At 33.7% G+C, this 21,979-nt stretch overlaps 1 long non-coding RNA gene across 1 annotated transcript; it reads left to right on the top strand.

Annotated features, from left to right (window-relative positions):
• Positions 1 to 6,039: 6,039 nt before the first annotated feature.
• On the top strand, positions 6,040 to 19,053 carry LOC118766161. Its single transcript, XR_005002071.1, has 3 exons — positions 6,040 to 6,052; positions 17,638 to 17,640; positions 18,999 to 19,053. It is a non-coding gene; the product is annotated as an uncharacterized LOC118766161 (long non-coding RNA).
• Positions 19,054 to 21,979: the final 2,926 nt, after the last annotated feature.

The following is a 21,979-nucleotide window of genomic DNA, read 5'->3' as shown; positions in this document are numbered from 1 at the left end:
TGTGTTGATCATTATATTACTGATAAACTGTTGTGTTAAAACAAAGATATGAGTTCTTAGGTTAGTATATAGGTTGATAGAATACTGAACAAAGTAATGGAGGTAATCAAATTAACTAAGACTGTTGAAGATCGTACACTAATATCACTGCTGTCCAATCACAGAAACCAGCAAAGAAGAAAAAGGAGTGTAATGCAGTCTTTCAGTACAGTTAATTTATGCTTTATTGATGAGAGCTAATAAGACTAAAATATGCCCTGATGTTTGACATACTTCGAAAGATGTGGTCGATTAACTGCAGCATTCTAAGTAATTATCTAAATAATAATTAATTTTGGTCAAGAGAAGCAACAGAGATACTCCAAACATTCAAATTAATTAAAATACATTAAATTAATTAGTTTTAACTTATTTAAAGTTTGAGATTGTCTTCTCTGCCTTTCTTGACTGCAATTACTCTTTCAGATAATTTCTTTCTCTCAACACTGAAGGTGCAAGTTTAAAATTTTTTTGACTTACTTCCTCACTTACTAGGCGGCGAGCTGGCAGAAATGTTAGCATGCTGGCCGAAATTCTTAGCAGTATTTTGTCTGCCGCTACGTTCTGAGTTCAAATTCCGCCGAGGTCAACTTTGCCTTTCATCCTTTCGGGGTCGATTAAATAAGTACCAGTTATACACTGGGGTCGATATAATCAACTTAATCCGTTTGTCTGTCCTTGTTTGTCCTCTCTGTGTTTAGCCCCTTGTGGGTAGTAAAGAAATTTATCTATCACTGAGCAAGCTTCCTTTACTACATAACATATAGTGATAGTTGTTGTTGTGGAAGACTGTTTTTAATGTACAACACTATGAATGACACCTATTGCTGAGACTTATTTAACATATAACTCTTCATATTTATACTGGTTGCATTACCTATTTATGAACTTCAAGTTAGGCACTGAAAAATATTTATTCCACATTGTTGTTTACTCCATGATACAATATAAGAACTCTTAACTCTCTTTCCAAATCGAACAAGATTGCCAAATTTTGGTTTGTTTCATAACTTCTGCCAAATTGATTCAAAAGTATGTTGAAATCATATTTCGTTTTTGGATTTGGTTTGCAAGATTCTTTATATGAGTTCGTGTGTTGAAGCATATTCTGTTGTGTCTGAGGAGAGTCATTTTCTTTTAGTGCCTTATTATTTAAGTGTGTTAAATAATAAGGCACTAAAAGAGAATGACTCTCCCCAGACACAACAGTATATTGAAATCACCTATACTGATATGTAAGCCAAAACAAACAGTGATGGAAATAGTAAAAACTTATTTATAACAGCGGTAGTAGACAGATGGTGCACACCTTAAAATACAATTAGAAGATTCTTGGAATACTGATCTGAAAAATAATCTAATTAAAACCTGTTGAATATTTTGTAAAAGCCTCTTTTGATTCCTTTGAAATACTTCCATAGATTTTGTTTTAATAGAATTAGTTGTTTTACAGCTCGAGGCATTTATCCGTTTTCTTTTTTTATTTTTTCCATTAACAGATCGTTTTACTGATGTTTTGCATTCATAGCTTCATTTCTGTTTACTTGTATTGTTATAAATGTCTGCCTGACCCACCCACTCTAGAAGACGTTACATTGAAGAGCAAAGAAAGTAATTCTCTAATCAAAATAAAAATTTGAACAAACATATACAGAAGCTGCAAAGGAATTTTAGCTGAAGTGTCAGGAAGCAAGCTTTATATTCATTGAAGGTGATCTTGGTTCCTCTCACTTCCCGTAATGCATTGGGCTACAAGACTCCTCCAACCAACAGGCTACAAGCCATGTTATGAGCCTACTACTGGCTCAGACCCATATCTGCTAGGTCCTCCTCCACTGTCCTCAGCTAGGTCTTGACAGGTCTGCTTTGCATCCAGTGCCCTCTGGTTTCCACTTAAGAGATGCTCTCACTAATCTCTTCATGAGCACACATAGTAAAGAAGCTGAACTTTCTCTTTACTATTATGCATCAATAAATTAATCCTTCCTCACTGCTCATACCCTAAACATTATTGCATTGTCATAAGGACAATGGCTAACAGTAGTATATACATAATAATACCCAGGTGTATTGTGTCTTGGGTCCACAGACATAACTCTCAAAGTGACCAATATATTTCATTCAACAAAGTATGAATATCTTGAAATTGTTAGAGCATCTGCATTATGAATTTAAAACATAGCTTATCATTCAGCATAGAGTTTAACCCTTTCGTTACTGTATTTATTTTGAGATGCTCTGTGTTTCTTTCAATTATTTTAGATATAAAAAAGAATTTATCAAAATAACTTAGTTATCATTAAGCTAGTATTAGGAACATAAATTGTAACTAAGGTTTGGTGGAAGATTTTAATTTAAAACTTAAGAAAACAAGACATTTGTACTCAGATCCAGAGCCGGTTTCAGCCGGGCTGGAAATGAAAGGGTTAATACTTCCCTGAGGGTGTTTGAAGACAATACTCAGACTCAGAGAAGAATCCATTAATCATTATGAACCACCTGGGTACTGGAATCGATCTCACCTTAGTATTGGGTTGATTATGTCTTGTCAAGATTTATTCTTTGCCCTCCTGCTCCCTGGGTCTTCTAAGCCCTTCTACCTCATAAAATTCTTTCTTCCCATCTTTCATTTTTGCCTTCAGAGTTCTTGTCTAATTTTATGATGTTTCTTGATGCCAAAAGTCATCTCTGTTCTTCTGTTTTGATATGAAAATATCATCAGCCTCTGCTCAAAATAACTGGGTATGTTTTTTTTCTAGTTTTTTTTTTATGTGTTGATTTGCTAATCCTACACACAACTGCTGTCTTGGAAGATAATGTGTCATTCCCACAGTTCAACTGTAGATGTCATTCTTTTGTGTTTCCAATAGTTAATGTTACACCGACATATACATTTGACACAAAACAGACATATATATTTGTCATAATTGCTTAGATCATACATCTTAATAAGTGTTTTTTCAGTGGCCATCTCAGCCTGTAGACTTAAATCATGTGGTTGAACTGATCATTCTGATTCTTATATGTGGTGGAAAATTGAACAATTTTCACAATCAACTCTTTGAATAAAAAAACTTATAAAATTTTTATGTTACTGATAAAATTTTTATGTTGCTCTTTATTATTCACTGTTCAATGACTTCCTTGAATAAAAACAAGTGTTAGTAGTAATACCATCAAAATGGTAATGGAATTTGTTATGGCTTGCATCGTTCTGTTTTTTTTAAATATTTTCTTATTTCAGTGTTGAAATATAAATAGAGTGCTTTCACAAATGAGTTTATCCTGAACCAACCATTCATCTATCATAGCATACGGAATCTGAGGGAACGGATGAGGGTCAAAAATAATGACAAGAAATAGAAAAGGAATTCATTGCTGTCTACTTCAGGTAACTTTGGCCAAGCAACAAACTGTCTTCTATTCTGGTAAAACTTAAGAACCTATAAGGTTAGAATTTCAATCCCTTACAGCAATTGAATTCATTCATCATTCCATTAACTTTATCCACCAGGTTATATACTACAGCTCTGTAAAATGGTGCAGTAAAATGCCCAAGTGGATAATATTTGGATAACCTGTTTGAAGATCATAAACTAATATTGCTCATTGTATTTTGGGGTGTTTCTAGACAAAGAGCTGTATTCTATATATCATGTCTGATTAACTAGCTGTCAGAAATAGATACAAGATCATTTCAGAATGATACCTATACAAGCCTGGCATCCTGAACAAGAGGGTTGGCTAATATTTAATACAATCAAAATAGAGGTAAACATTAGCTTCTAAAACATTTCTGGGGTTTCTGAAACATTTACATATATCAACTTTTAAGTGTTACTGTTGTTGAGGCTTTCTAGACTTATACTATGAGCCATACCAGCTTGGTTCTTATGAGGAAACCAACTATGAGTCTCTTCCATCAGAGTTGACCATGTATCAATCTCTAAAATCTTCCTTGCCAGGGTAAGGTCATTTTAAAGAAGACCAGCAGTTGTTTATGCAGCAAGTCACCTTTTTCTACCCTGCTGATATTGTCCAAAAGAATGGTATGGACCAATACAGCTTGGCACTAGTCTCATCACTGGCAAACTCAAAATGTAATGGGCCAGAACAAATACCACATGTGTGATAAGAGAGAGGGGCAGACAGAGGGAGATGCAATATTCTTTTCATAGATAATTAAATCCCCATGTTCAGTCATAGAAAACCAAACCAATGGTTCCCTAACCCATTTTGGAGGGCAGTAACTTTGAATAAGAACTTAGGATTGTAACAACTTGTCCAACCCATGGGAGTCTGGAAAAATCAGTGGTGGTGGTGGTGGCAGTGGTGGTAGATGATGATGATGACAATGCTTTTGCCTATTGTTCTAATAAATTTTTCAAGCACCATCCGATAGTGGCCGTTTGCCAGCCTCGCCTGGCACCTGTGCCGGTGGCACGTAAAAAGCACCCACTACACTCATGGAGCGGTTGGCGTTAGGAAGGGCATCCAGCCATAGAAACACTGCCAGATCAGACTGGGCCTGGCACAGCCTTCTGGCTTCCCAGACCCCAGTTGAACCGTCCAACCCATGATGATGATGATGATGATGATGATCTTAGGGTTGAAAGCAAGATTTTAACCCCAAATGTGAAGCACCAAAACAAATATTACAGGGCATTTTTTCCAACACTCTGTCACTTCTGCCAATCCAACTAGGAATACCATAAATGTATTCTGAGAGTTATGTGTTTTCTCCTTTGAGACTAATTGGTCCTGACACTTTGCTAATGATGTTAACATTTATTGAAGTTGATGATGATAATGACGAGGAATCAAGTACAAGCAGTCAGTGGAGTCACGGCTACAATACATTATTGATAACATGTTAATAACAATGTAAAGCTATCAGTAAGCTAACTGGCAATCTTACAGAATTCCAAAACTAAGTTAGTTCAACAATACATTGACAGTAAATCATACAAAGAGTCAATTTGGATCAGCTCCACATGACTATCAGTTTACAAAACATCCAAGAACACTGTCTTTCAAACATCTAAACCAAATTCTACACAATGGTCCAGTAAGATGCTGCTAGCACTGAAATTAGAAAATGTCTACACATTGAACCTAAACTATTCAGAGACCACGCCACTCATCTAGAATATTTGTTCTTTCCACATTTACTTCAGGACTGACTATATTTTCTGATGACAGATCAGGTCTCATAAAAGAAAGGATTTTACTGTGCCTTATGTTATTTCTGAATATAATATAATATATATTATATTATATATAATATAATACTTATATTATATTATAATATAAGTATATATATTATATTCTATATAATATAATACTTATATTATATTATAATATAAGTATATCTTTATATCTAAAACTGAAGTTGTGTGTGTGTCTGTCTACTCCGATTTAGATTCCTAACAACTCCCACATTTTGCGGTGCAGTTTAACCAAAAGTGGGTATCTTATAGTCGTGATTCATATCGAGCCCTTCTGGGTATTAGCGCGCATCTACGATGAGTCTACGATTTAAAAAAAAAATTACCATCATTTTTCCGCATTTTTAATGCATTTTTTGCTCGGTTTATATAAGGGAAGTAACTCTCTAAAAATGCTTATATAGTTATTTCCATTACAAACCCGAACAACGCCGGGTGATACTGCTAGTATATTATATTCTATATAATATAATACTTCAGGACTGACTATATTTTCTGATGACGGATCAGGTTTCACAAAAAAAAAGGATTTTACTGTGCCTTATGTCATTTCTGAATATTATACAGGTGAGATATTAAGAATTAAAATGAAATAGACTAATCTTAATAAATACAAACATCCACAAATCACTGGATACAATTCTCAATTAATAGCATTTTTGCTATTGTTATGATTTATATCGCTTCTTCATCTCTTTCTTTTTTTACATAACAAATGGTTACTAAAATTTGTAAGATATAGATTCAAACTTCCTACTTTATATCCTATACTAATTAGATTTTCTGTAAAAAATACAATTCTTTTCAATAGTAGTGGTAGTAGTAGTAGTAGTAGTAGTTTTAAGTCTTCTTTTCCCATGAAGCAGTATGGTGTACAGTTGATCTTCAATGTACTTTCCAATAAGTTTTCTTTGATACAGGTGTAATTTTTTTTTTTCAAGGAAAAGGTGCTGTAAATAGAATCAATTTCAACATACTTCTAGTAATAATTTTACCTTCACCAGTTTCTGGTGGGTCTGTGTGCAACCTAACAGCATCTCACTTCAAAGTAAAGAATGATTAAACAATAAACACCATTTAGTTTGGTGCTATCCTTTCTGACAATTCATTGCACAAAGACAATAATAACGCTTTGCACAATGGCAAGATGAGAATTATATCATAATCAGAATAGTCTTGATTTTTACCTCTTTTATAACAAAATAATTTAGAATTTACAGTACATTGTCAGTCATAAACAACCTAAACATTTCGTCTTCATTGCAAGTGTTCAGTTGCTTCATGGTTGAAAAAGGTGAACAAAATTACTCAAAACAACACTTAAATAACACTAGAAGCACTGATGATGTATCTTTATTCTGACTGATCCATTTTTAGTTTAGAAGAAAGAGTGGTGACAGAAGAACTAGGAAGAGCAAAGATTGCAAGAGTGTGGGGGAAGTGTGATGGTTAAAAAAAGGTGGAAGTGATTCGTGGTAAATAGATGTGGAAATGGTTGATGTTCTTGGGTGTTTTGTAAACTGATAGTCACATGGATCTGTGAGGTTTACCAATTCCCATTCTACCGAGAAAATAGATGTCACATCTGCAATTCTTGGAAAACCACAACCATGGTGCAGGTGGGTTAATCTTTGATGAGCATTGAGTGAAATGGCTGAAATCCCATTGGATAAGAAGCCAGCCAACTACACACAGTTTATTTGATACGTACTTTTGACTGCTATGTCATCTAGATTAATGTATCTCACTCAGAAATACAATAAATATGAGGAGTAGGTTTGAAATCAGAACCTGTAATTTCGTTGCCTAATACCTTGGGTGTCGTTTTTAGGCAAAGTATAAGTAACAATATCTAATGTTTGCTTTACCATTTAAGAGGGCTGGATGTAATTTGACGGTGATTTAGCTGCAACTTCTAGCAACTCAGACATCCATATAGAGACCTGTGCATTGGCATGATGATGATGGTCTACAGTGGAACACTGACAATAAGATGGGATATTCTATTACAAACAGAAAGAAAGAAATATACATGATGATAGTGCAGCTGTTAAAACTTTTGTACTTTCGGTAATCTGATTGCAGGGTAGACATCAGAATTCTTAGAGTGATGGTACCCATTTTAGCATTTCCTGAAAATTAAATTTACTAAACATATTTCTGGAAATGCTTTATGAGAAGACATTTGTCATTTTCATAATAGAGAAGTTCAGCTTTTTAAGTAAAATCAATTGAGGAACCTGTAAAAGCATTACCAAAGAGCAAAAATGTAGCAGAATATATACTTCCCATTCTTTTCAGCTGTCTTTGCTCAAACCAATTATGTTTCTCTTTCTCACTACATTTCTTTTTCTCAACCTTGCTCCATTGATTCTTTAGAAAATAATTCTATTAGTTTTGGAAAAATATTATATAAGTTGATTCCTGACTAAGTCTTCTTAATATATTTTCTTTTATGTTCAAAAGCATAAATCACAGCAAATATCCTACTTTTATGGAACTGAAATGTTCAAGAATGACTTAAGGAATTAATGTAACAAATCACATCACCATTTTTATTTACTTCATTCAACCATGAATTTCAGGATTTCATCTAGAGTCCAATTTTTTATATTCTCTATTTTGGTTGTATTTTAGATTTAATTTACTGCCAATGTTACACACATTATATTAAATACATAAAACTTTAAGAAAGAAATTCAATAGTATTAATCTTAAGTCACTAAAGATAGTTCAAGGTGCAAATTCTATATATCTCATGGCCTAATTATTCAGCCTGTAAAGGAAGCAGAGTGAAAATAATAGAATGGAACCTACAAGACAGTTGTGGAAAGCAAGTAAAAAACCAGTGTTACTTCCATTTAACTGAGACCAACATGACAATTTACTATTATTTGTAGGGTGAAGGCACATAGCTTAGTGGTTAGGGCATTTGACTCACGATTGTAAGATTGTGAGTTCAATTCCCGGTGATGTGTTGTGTCCTTGAGCAAGACACTTTATTTCACATTGCTCTAGTCCACTCAGCTGGCAAAAATGAGTTGTACCTGTATTTCAAAGGGCCAGCCTTGTCACACTCTGTGTCACACTGAATCTCCCTGAGAACTGCATTAGGGGTACCCGTGTCTGTGGATTGCTCAGCTACTTGCATGTTAACTTCACAAGCAGGCTGTTCCGTCGATCGTATCAGTTGGGACCCTCATCATTGTAACCGACAGAGTGCTCCTATTTGTAGGAATTATAATGGGTTAAAAGTAGTTTTAGTTTACATTTTGGGACTGTGGTGGCTGTGTTTCCATTATAGATATGAACACATCAACCTAAGACTTGTTTCTATATTTTTCATTTTACCCCATGTGTCCTTTTTGGATTTGAAATTTAAAATTCATAAAATTGATATGATTTTATAAATATATGTCAGTTTGACAGGGGAGACTGAGTGATATTTTATGTAATGAAATTGTTATTTAAACTTGAATTACAATTCAGAAAATATAAGAATTTAATTTGAACTAATCCCCTCCCCCAACATTTTATTGAATAATGATGGAAGATTCAATTTTATATCTTACATTTCATCCTTTCTTTGCACAAGTTTTGTTTATGAAAATATCAGTTTTATTGATATTAAATTTCAGGTTCAGAAGAAAAAATTTTTATATACCTTTAAAATATACTTTCACTCGCAAATGAATAATTTGTAAAAAGAAGGGCAGGGGTTTGATAAAGATCTCATAATGTTTGTTTGACTTGGTCAACTGGTCATATTGTAAACAGTAACTTTACAAACAGTAACAGCATAACATTATAAACTCTCATATGTTATAACATTATAAACATCCAGATTATTATGATGTTATAATGTAAACAGTAATATTTGGGCAGTAAATTAATCATCATCATCGTTTAGCGTCCGCTTTCCATGCTAGCATGGGTTGGACGGTTCAACTGGGGTCTGAGAAGCCAGAAGGCTGTACCAGGCCCAGTCGGATCTGGCAATATTTCTATGGCTGGATGTCCTTCCTAACACCAACCACTCCGTGAGTGTAGTGGGTGCTTTTTATGTGCCACCGGCACAGGTGCCAGACGAGGCTGGCAAACGGCCACGATCGGATGGTGCTTTTTACGTGCTACTGGCATGGAGGTCAGTCAGGGCAGTGCTGGCAACAGCCACGTTCGGATGGTTCTCTTATGTGCCACCGGCACTGGTATTACAGCTACAATTTCCATTGATGTTGGTCGATTTCGATTTTGAGACAAAATGCCTTTTATTTATCCTTGCATTCTAAGTACAAATGTCACCAAGGTCAATTTTGTCAATGACTCCACATTCAATAACGTAGCAGTCTAGAACAGGAGACTGATAAAATCATTAAAGTATCTAAAAGGATACCTGGCAAAATTTGTTCTGGCTCTTTATGTTCTGAGATCAAATACTCTCAGGACACCACACCACCTGGTCATTGGGCATCTTTAGTAAACTTCACACTGTTTGCAAGCATTTGGAATCTGGTCACTGGTTTGAGGACACTTTCCACTCTCCCTCCCACCTGTCTCACTAGCCATGTAAATGATCATGAGTATTTCGTTTCCTTTCTGACCACACAATAAATAACACACTGTCAATAGCCAATAGTGTCTCACATTATGAAAGCAACGACAAATTATAAACTTACTCTTTTACTCTTTTACTTGTTTCAATCATTTGACTGCGGCCATGCTGGAGCACCGCCTTTAATCGAGCAACTCGACCCCGGGACTTATTCTTTTGTAAGCCCAGTACTTATTCTATCGGTCTCTTTTGCCGAACCGCTAAGTAACTTATTCACAAATCTCAAAAATCTATAAGAACTATTGGACTACTAACTTAAGCCTACATAGTAATAAGCACATGAGAAATAAGTATAAAATTTATTGTAGCTAAATTTGCCAGAACTTTTAGTTTCTATTTTCTACATCGATATGAACTGAAACATTATCCAACGAAGTGTTTTGTTTAAAACAGCGGTGAAACAGCTATGGAAAATTCTTCAAACTTTGTGGCCATGGCATCAAAATGGACTACTGACTACATGGGCATGAAATGTTCTTGCATAATAGCAAGAAAACAGAGTCATATATATGTTTTATACCTGAAGCTGGAAATTAACTCTGCTTGCTTCAGTTTGATTAAATGTATAAAAATTAGGTTCCATACCTGTTTCACAGTTTTAAGTAATCATTCACCTGTAGAAACAACTGTTTCAGGAAATATATCTCCTCTTTTGGAAACATGGGAAAATAAATATAATAGCAACCAATAAACCCTCAGTCTACATTATTTCAAATCCACACCAATTACAGCAATTTCATCTTTAAATAGTTATTTAGTTTTCAAAATACATTATTCCTCATTGCATTACATTTTCCATGATACAGTCTAAATTTGTTTATATTTATTTACCTCATCATTATTTATCTTGATGTATTTGTGCTTTAGTGCTTTCTGCTATTTCTAATACTTTGAAAACTTTTATTACATTCCCATACTTCGTTATGCAAAAGATTGCACAGCATTAGCAAAGAGAGATATGAGTATCAAACGTAAACTACTTGCATTCAAATAAGTTTCGAGTGAAAATTTTTAAAAGCCTAAATGCTGAGAGAGAGAAAAGTGAGCTGTAATATCATCCACAGATTTATAGATAGAGATTCTATACCCTGCAGGTAAACATATAAATATAGTTATGATTGTGTATTTTGTCAATTAGCAACAAGAATTGTGATGTTTGGTAGATCATGCAAGTGCTGCAAAGCTAGTTTCATAACAGGGTAAATGATTATTTGTAAATCTGCTACAGAACTATTCAGATTTATAGAGCTACTTATATTTTATATTATAAGAAAGAAAAATTGGCCGATTAGGGGATATGATATTAGTTGTGGCATGTCTGGAAACAATAAATAAGTGTATTTTCAAGCAGGATTGTTGTTAATAAGATGTTACTTTTTCCACTTTTCATTTCAAAAACATCATAGTAAAATAAACTATATACACTCAGACAAAGTAATGCTCACATTATGTAAATGAGTGTAGAGTAGTGCATATCTATATTTAAGCCAATGCACAAACACTTGAATATGAAATGAAAATGGAATGATAGTATAAGCATTACAACTTCAACATCACATATATAACATTTCCAAAAACCGCATAATAAAAAAAACCTAGCTTTCATATTCATGGGCAAAAAATTATTTCAGTACTGATCAATAGTAAACCTCCAAAGCTCAAACAAGCCTCCATCTTTCAGAATCTAATTAACATGCCTGGTATTCTACAGCTGCTATATACACAAATATCTTGGATTGCTTTCAAAGGAAAGCCATCGAGCTGATTTACTAGCATTCACTACTAACTATCCCACTGATTTTTTTCTCTCTTCTGTTGTGATTAAGTAGTCAAAGCTCGTGTGGGCCCAGATAAAAGAATGTGTAGCTATTTCGCCACCTCAAACCACCCAATAAATCATCTTCTTTCCCTTTGATCATTTTAACTGTATCACAGACCCCACGCTTTTACCCCTATCATCTATTGTCAGAGTTACAGCCTTCTAATATTTTCTTATTCGTATTTACCATGCAGACGTTGCCCCAGAGATATACAACATTAATCTCACCAGTTTGAAAAGGGCATGTAAGAGTAATGGTTAATAATTCTCTTTTGTTGGTTTACTGATTAAATGCATACTTGCTCAACTTCTCTGGCTGACAAAAAGCAAAACTGCAAGATAACTAGACTGATCTCAAAATTTAGTGCTACTAAATAAGAATTTCTGTATAAATATATGTATTTGTGATATAGAGACATTCAAATGTCTTCCTGTTTTATCCATATATGCTGTAAAATATTGTGTATTCATATAATCTCGTGTATTTGTAGTTATTTCTGGAAGTATTTGCTCTCTACCTCTGTTTCTTTCTTCTTTAGCCAGATTTTCATCTCAAACTTAGTTTTTTTATAAACATTGAGATTTGCTATATTGATTATCTTCACATGTCTCATGGAAATATGGATAACAGAAGAGAAAATAAAGTGCTTCAGATATCAACAACAACAAAAATAAAAATATAAATAAAATCTTTACAAAGGAGTATGATTTCATGTATATATGAATATAGTAATATGCTAGCATGTGTTGAATGATTTGAAAAAATGATGATGATTATATATATATATATATACTTTATTTAAAGCAGCAGAAAATTCAACAAAACCTGTTACTCTGAGTTTCACGTTCCCGTTCGTCGGACAGTTTTTTCTAGCAAAAACTGTCCGACGAACAGGAACGTGAAACTCAGAGTAACAGGTTTTGTTGAATTTTCTGCTGCTTTAAATAAAGCATATTACTCTACCACTGGTATTTGAGTACTCTTTTTTCCACCTTGTTTCACATTTATGTGTTTACTCCGGTATATATATATATATATATATATATATATATATATATATACGTGATTATTTTTAACGATGTTAACTATTTAAAAAAAATTTCTTTTATAACAGAATGTCCCTAACCTTTGTGGAAAAAGATAGTGTATAGTGAGTATTTAAGGCCAATGTTTTTGAACTTTCCAAACAAATGCATTCCTGGCTAATGCATATAGAGGAAGTTGTTTTTTGTAATGGTATTAACTATTTCCAGTTCGGTTTTGGATTTAGAATTTTCGTAAAGTATTCTTGTAGATGATCATTTTCATATTCTGTTTTGTAAAAGGGAATATTTCAAATTTTTGACTATTTCCAGTTTAGTTTCGAATTTAGAATTTTCATAAGCTATTCTTCTTTTGCCTATCATAGTTAACCGTTTTTGTCTTCTATTTCATAAGAAGGAAATATCTCAATTTTTCATTTGCACAAGTGTCTATATGTTTCCTACTTGGAACATTTCTAAGAGATGAATCTTTCATTTGTTGTTTATGCATGTTTAAATGACTGATTAGTTTTGTCCCGATTTCTTCAAAGTGATTCTTATTGCAGTGTGGGCATGTGATGCAGTAGATGAGAAATTTTGTTTTGAAATTTATGTTTGCATTCATTTTCAATTCCTTCCCATTCTTGAATCTTCTGGCTGCTTTTTGCTCAATTATTTCACATGTCCCTCAACGAGAATCTCCACAGTTTGTTACTTGTATTATTCCTTTCTCTGATATGAATTAAGCCTTTCTTAGAAGTAACTTGAAATTTGGAGGTTGTCTTTGGCTGTTGATGATTTGTGATTTCTAAATTTGTCAGAAATTTGATGATTGATGTAGAATTGGGAAGTATTGTTTGGCTGAATGTATATGTTGTGGTTTCTAGGATTTTGGGTGTCTATAAATGGAATATCTATATTTTGTTTTTTATTTTCACTCTTATCATGAGTGTTTCTCTGAAAGGTTACAGACTGAGATTTCATTTCCTTGCGTTATGGAATGATTTAAAAGCTTTTTAGAGTATTTCTGTTTTTTGAAGGAACATATTTACTTCTACCAGTCATTTCTCTTGTCTCTTGGTATTTGTAACTATTGAACTATATGTCTTGATACATTGAATGGTATGTTTCTTTTTGTATAGGCAGGGTGGCAAGATCTAAAATATAAATATTGGGTGTGTCTGTGTCCTTGCCATAGAGAATGGCTGTAGCTGTCTCACTTTCTCTAATTATTAGCATGTCCAGAAAAAGAGTTCCTTTTCAATCATTTCCATAGTGAATTGGATTGAGTCATACATGTTGCTTATTAATTTAAAGAATCTTGGAAGGTCCTCCTTACTTTTGTCTCAAAATATGAAGCAGTAATCCAAGAATCTTTTCCAGTTCCCTTCTAAAGGGGTTTGGAAATGATGATCAAAAGTAATTCTAGATAAGGTATAGAATTTTTTCTTCCAGATACACCATTACTAGTGTTGTAAACGTTGATACGACTTTTGTAACCATTGCTGTGCCTGGTATTGCAGGTAATATGGTTGTCAAAGAAGAAGTAGTTGTTTTCTAGTACTAACCATGACCCTGCAAGTATAAACTTTGTTTGGAAAACCTGTGCTAGCAGGGAAAACGGATGTTAAACGATGATGATGGTGATGTTCTGAATTCTTTGTAGGTATTTGTCTATCCAGATTCTACTGCTTCTAATCTTAATCCATGGATTAGAACCAGTTGTCCCTATGAGAAAAACCGATAATTTCCTCACCAGCATGCAATGAATAACCTTGTTTTGTTAAAAAGCATTATCATAACCCCCCATCCCCACCTCCACCTGCTCCCACTAAAAAGGGGCGGGTTGCAGTGACTATTATTGCAAAGTGATTTAAATTTGCTTATGAGATTTTGAAATTCTTTGAATTAAATATGCTATTTTGATTAAGAGGCTAAATACAAGAATAAGTTTTCATTTGGAACCATACAGACTAAAAATTGGGTAAGAGTTTATTAAGGAAGATTACTGTAAAAACCCATGTAATTTGTGCAACTGTGTAATTTACACAGGTGATTTTCAGGATAAAACTTGTTTAAAAAAAGCTTTTACTCACATAAAATTTGCACTAAAAATTTTCAGAACTGCCAATTTGGCCAGGGGAAAAAGTTTTCAATTTAGTTGTACTTAGCATAATTTCACTTAATTATGATTAGATTTTATTAAATTTTCATTAAATTAAATTAATTTCTGTTTAACATGTATCACATTAAAAGCTATTAAATTACAAAGTGTTTATGTTGTTTAAACTTTATTTTACATTTCTTGCCCTCAAGTGATTATGTCGGATCTTTAGCATACTGCTGTATGTCTTCTCAAATCATAATAACAGGAAAAGTTGTTAATAAGAATTATCAACAAAAACAAGGCTGATAAATACACACAGGTGTTGCAAATTAAGTTTTAATTACCAATAAACATCAGCTTGGATGACACTTTACTCAACCGACAGAGGAAGCTGACCGATCAAACTGATTACGTAAACAGAATTCTGATTGGTCGAAAGTGTCTTCTTGTCTCAAGCGCCCAACTTTCTAGGCTCGTCTCACAGCTATCCTGTATTCAAAAATTATATGGGTATTTTAAAAATTTTTATCCAATAAATAATAAATTATGTATACATTAATAGAATAAACTGTCGGTTTTCCAAATAGCGAATTAAAACTTAAAAGAGAAAGTGAGAGACTTTGCAAATAAGAATGGAATACTCCGCAGTGAATGCAATGAATATTTAAATATATGAAATGGATGCAGTGAATGCAATGAATATTTAAATTTGTGAATTGGATGCAGTGAATGCAATGAATATTTAAATTTGTGAGAAATTGAATTCAAAAAAATTCAAGAAACGTGAGAAATCGAAATTATAGGAAATTTTTTAGAACATGAATATATAAAAATATTTCCCGATGGTCAACCCTTTAATAAATGCTTTCTTTTAGTACTTTTAGTAACTGCTACATACCTAATTAATAAGCAGCTTTCTCCATTATGGTACATATATATATATATATATATATATATGTCTTTGTAAAATACAAAAAGAAGTATTTGAGTTAAACCTTTTTCTGTGAAAACAGTCATATATATGTGTATACTGTAAAATTATACATATATATGTGTGTGTGTGTACATGTGTATATGATTGTGTGTGCTTGTACATATGTATAGGAAGGTTTATATTTACATGTATGTATCTAAGACATTGTATCTATTCCCTGTTAGATAGTGAAAGGAACATATATATATATATATAAATATATATATATATATATATAAATATATATATATATATATATATATATATATACAACCTTCGACAGAGTAGCGGTCATATATACAACTTGAACAGGCACACATATCAGTACATAAACATACGTTTACCTGTACATACATATGTGCACACATGTGCAGACACATCTACACACTTAGATACGTAAGTAATGATGCAAAATGACCTTTATCAATGAACATCTAAACATCAAATGTCCACCAAACAGAAACTTAGAATTCCTCTCTTTCAATTAATTTCTTCCTTTTGACAATAAATACTCTAAACCCCAAATCACATTGTAACTAATTCTTGAATGGATGGACCTTATCTCTCTAAATCCTGATTCCATTTTAAACAAAACCTGAAATCATAATGTGACTTCACTTTATATAACAATACATAGGCGCAGGAGTGGCTGTGTGGTAAGTAGCTTGCTAACCAACCACATGGTTCCAGGTTCAGTCCCACTGTGTGGCATCTTGGGCAAGTGTCTTCTTCTATAGCCCCGGGCCGACCAATGCCTTGTGAGTGGATTTGGTAGACGGAAACTGAAAGAAGCCTGTCGTATATATGTATATATATGTATATGTATGTATGTTTGTGTGTCTGTGTTTGTACCCCTAGCATCGCTTGACAACCGATGCTGGTGTGTTTACGTCCCCGTCACTTAGCGGTTTGGCAAAAGAGACCGATAGAATAAGTACTGGGCTTACAAAGAATAAGTCCCGGGGTCGATTTGCTCGACTAAAGGTGGTGCTCCAGCATGGCCGCAGTCAAATGACTGAAACATGTAAAAGAGTAAAGAGTAAGAGTATATCATTACTATATAAGCAATAAGTGCACAAATTAAATATTCTCTACTGATTGATGTATGAACCTCGTGTAATGTACAAAAGTGTGCTCTGTCTTGGCAGAGTACACTTGTTGATGATTAAAAAATAGGACAAAATAGGACAAGTTCTAAAACATATATTTGAATATATGAATTTATCTAAATTATATAAACAGATCATATAAAGTGATCAAACAAGTTTTAAATTATGGAAACCTCAGTGCACATAATACTGACGGCTTTTCTTGACATTGACATTAAAAGCTATTAAATCACAAAGTGTTTATGCCATTTATAATAAACTTTATTTTACATTTCTTGCCCTCAAGTGATTATGTCGGATCTTTAGCATACTGCTGTATGTCTTCTCAGATCATGATCACAGGAAAAGTTGTTGATAATTCTGATCAACAAAAACACAGCTGATAAATATGCACAGGTGTTGCAAATTAAGTTTAATTACCAATAAACATCAGCTTGGATGACATCTTACTCAATCGACAGAGGAAGATGACCAATCAAACTGATTATGTAAACAGAATTCTGATTGGTCGAAAGTGTCTTCTTGTCTCAAGCGCCCAACTTTCTAGGCTCTTCTCACAGCTATCCTGCACCACCCTGTATCATTTCTGACACAGCTTCCTACAACCGTTCATGTGCAAATAGTTCAGTTACATACAATGACATTTGATTTTCTTGACTGTCGTTGCAAAAGCCAGTTCAAATTGCAACCTGCAAGCACATAGATGTAAATGACTGAGTGGCTTCAGAAGGTCACAGTTTAATTCTTTGTACAAAAACATACCTTCCGTAATGCTCACCTTCTGGAATACTATTGACTCCAATCATGTATTCATATAAATGAGTTGGAAAAATTTGTATTCTATTGCAAAATCTCATTAACCTTAGCGTTGCAACAATCCTTTTTTCAATTGCTTTCATTCACTTTCAGATTCATTAACTGTTACCCCTTTGTCTTTTCCGTTTTTACTTTTTTCCCTCAATCATTGTCTTTATTTAATATTTTTGGTTGATGATGTCTTTATCAATCTCTTTCTTGCTTTTCTTTCTTGTAGCCCTCCTTTATCCACGATGTATTTGCTTGGAAAAACAAGTGTTTGGATAGACTTTACAATATGTAATAATGGCTACTTATGTTAGCTGTTGATTAAAATCTAAACTGTCTAACTTAACAGCTGTTCTAAGTATAAAGATACAGTAATAAAAAATCTTGAGATGAAAGCGCTCAACAAAAAACTTATTTTCAGAGAGAAATTATCTTCAGAGTGCATCAAGGCTAAATGATGTTCAGTACTAACTGAGCATCTTATACTGTATGTGAATTTAGCAAAAGCAAACAGAAACAAAAATGTATTTGTCATAATTTCTATGAAATGGATATGAAATAGATATTTCTGCAAAAGATAACCTTCACATCCCCTGCTGCCTTACACACAATAATCAATCTTGCAAAAGAAATATCAGAGTGTATCAATAGAGCTTTAGGAACTCCAACCATCTCATTCAAACACATATGTCAGTGGTGAACTTAATTCAAGTTAAGGTTGCAGGTGAATGTTAAAACATGGCAGATTTACACACAATAATGTTCTTTAAGTAATATACAGTTGCATTTGTCATCTAACATGGACAATGAGACTAATAATCTAAATTTGTTATACAAAGGGGTGCTGAAATGCATCAGGAACCCGAGTTCTTTTACAGGGCTTATAAAAACTGTAGGACTACTGCAGTAAGTGTGTAAATCTAAAAGGGGGATATGTTGCATAAAATCCTAATTAACTAATTCTCCTGTATTTTCTTTTACCCAAAGCCAGGTACTTTTCAGCACCCCACCATATATTTCTTTACTACCCACAAAGGACTAAACACAGAGGGGACAAACAAAGACAGACAAAGGGGTTAAGTCGATTACATCGACCCCAGCGCATAACTGGTACTTAATTTATCGACCCCAAAAGGATGAAAGGCAAAGTCGACCTTGGCGGAATATTGAACTCGGAACGTAACGACAGATGAAATACGGCTATGCATTTCGCCCGGCATGCTAACAATTCTGCCAGCACCCCACCATATGCACTATATAGTTTTACTTAATTGCATGAGGCAGGCATGAGCAACCTCTCCCAAGAAGCAGGCCACATGAGATATGACTCATCATCAGGTGGGCCATACAACCAATAAAAGTGCAGGACACCTTTCTTTAGACATGCGATTCAGAAACTCACACAAGCTGCAGGTTGTCCATGGATGGCACAAGGTTAAAATAGAGACTGTGTGCACAATAAACTTGTTTAAAAATTCTGATTCAATTTAACAAAGATGCTTAACATTACTGTGTTTTGTAATATATCAGTAATAATGTGATTCATTTACTGATCTAATTTATGAGAAAAATAATAAAGCTTAATTACTGTATGACAAGTTTAATGCATCACAATGGAGAAACAGAATGGCAAGGCTATTAATTAACATCAGACAAAAATGGAGTAAGTCTGACCATTTACGGTCGCCATTCAACTTCATTATTGTAATTGGTTTAATTTAAAGTGAATTGATGCTTGGAATTGTTCTGCATATTAGATCAATCATATTTGAAGGCAGTTCAGTTTTGCTGTGACAGAGAACGTACAGAGTCATTTAACCAGAGTTGATAGCTTGCACACAATTTGTGCTGGGCACTTATAAACAAAGACCCTATACCACATGCTTCTTTTGGCACTGGGTTAATTTAAGCTCTACTTTCAGTGCCAACAGAGGATGAAAAGCTATTGATGGTGTTTATGTTTTTTCAAATTTTCACCTTCATTCCCATTTAGTGAAGAATATGTTTACAAAAGTCTTTACAGGATGTGGTGGAATGACTGTGTGTGTGTGTGCGTGCATGCATGCGTGTGTGTGTGTGTGTGTGTGTGTGTGCATGTGTGTGTGTGTGTGAAGTGGCGAAAAACAAAATTGTCATATGATATATTAAGGAATACCTTAATATATCATTTGACAATTTGACACAATTAAAGATTTCACACATTTGACACAATTAAAGATTTGACACATTTGACACAATTAAAGATTTCACACATTTGACACAAAGATTTGACACATAAAACGATTACAGGAATATATGAAAATGAAGCAAATAAAACAATCTCATTTAGGTGAGAAGTTGCCACAGACATAAAACCAGTGAATTCCACAATTACAACCAATTTCTGATCACTTCTGCAAGCTGGTCACTTCCAAATTATCTTTGTACATTTTTGACTCTGACTGTAATGTGAAGTGTGTCACATCCACTCAGTAAAATCCCTAAACTCTTGATAGACAAGTAATGTGGACTTTAAAAAAAATTGCTATTATGTAGGTGCAGGTATGTATGTGGGAGAAGAAGCTTGCTTCCCTACCAATAGTTCTGGTTTCAGTCTCACTGTATTGCATCTTGGGCAAGCATCGTCTAATTATAAGCTCAGATTAGTCAAAGCCTTATAAGTGGATTTGGTAGACAAAAACTAAAAGAAGCCTGAGTAAATATAGATATTATTATCATTAGCAGTAAATCAATAAATAATAATGATAATAATATAAGTATCCAGCAAGTATGAAAGCCAATAAAAGAGTAGATCCATAAATGTTTATAATCAATCAATAGTTATAATTGGGGATTCACGAGGCACCAGTGTTGCTGTAAATATGAGTTGAAAAATATTCTAATAAGCCTCCATTTCACTGAAAACACAACAGGCTGACAAAAATCAAGGAACGGGCAAAGAAATTAACTTGCCACCACAGCTGATGGTTGCAAATGAAGTTACAGGTATCTCTGTATCATATGATTTCAAACTTTGAGATTACTCTCTAATTTCTCATCAGCAGGTCTCGCTATTTATGAATTAATAAAAATTAGCAGAACAGATTTAAATACTCAGATTTTATCATACAGTTAGTCACGTCTTTACAAGTCAGTACCTACACATGTTTCTGCTGCAAGCCAGTGCACACTGGGAGTTTATATCCCTATCAACCAATATATATATACATATATATATAACAAATATATATATATATATATAAATGTAAGATTTAGGGATTGAGGTGTTAGAAGAAAGTTAGCTTCAAGCAATCCATAGTAAATATAAAAAAACAATTTTCAGGGACAATATTGGTTTATTGAGATGGAAGGTTGTGGAATTTTTTTATATCAAAGTATGATAAAACGAAAAAGTTTCTTTTGATATTTCACAGTAGGTGACCAGGGTTGCTGGCTGTGCAAAGAATAATACAAGAGTTATGGAATGGAGCACAACTTATCTACTCCATTCTGTAACTCTTATATATATATATACATGTCCATGTGGGTGTCTTTATGACCTTGTAACTTAACAGTTCAGAAAAAGAGACTTATGGAATAAGTACTAGGCTTTAAAAAGTAAATACTGGAGTCAATATGTTTTACTGAAACCCTTCAAGGTGGAGTCCCAGCATGGCTACAGTCAGATGACTGAAATAACTAAAAGATAAAGGAAAGAGTGTAGAGCATTTCAGTGGTTATGATGATTTAACTGGAGATGATGCTTAGCAGTGTTTTTTTTCAGTAAAGCGACAAGGGATGAAGAGAAAGAACCCTATCCTGGTCGAAGAAAAAACAGGGAAAGAGACCAAAAGACTGTTGAGGCCTGGCAGTTGTTAGAAACAACACCATCAATATGTTGCCAGTTAAAGAACTACACAAGAGATCTTGGAGATTTCATGATTTGGATAAAATCAAAGATGTGTGTTAGAAAATCTGAAAGTGTTCAGATTCATGAGTGTATTAATCCTCCACAAGTGATGGCAACTCACTGCTTTGTAGTTAAGTTGCTCGAATCTATTTTTGTGTACTAGCTTTAAACTAATAAAAGATATTGTAGTTTTGCTATATTTCAGTTTGTTACAAATATCTGTACAACTCAATGTGTTTTAGTCCCTTTTGTATCACACACTTCATATTGTGTGTATTGGTCCAGCAGAACCTCATTTGAAGGGTCTGAACAAATGCTTTGCAATGTTTGTTCTGACTAATTATATTCAAATCCTGTGATGGTCAACTTTGTCTTT

The sequence above is a fragment of the Octopus sinensis genome, linkage group LG15, assembly GCF_006345805.1.
Source record: "Octopus sinensis linkage group LG15, ASM634580v1, whole genome shotgun sequence".
Lineage (NCBI taxonomy): Eukaryota > Metazoa > Mollusca > Cephalopoda > Octopoda > Octopodidae > Octopus > Octopus sinensis.
Note: the sequence above shows the minus strand (reverse complement) of the source record. Positions and strands in the feature narration are given on the sequence as shown.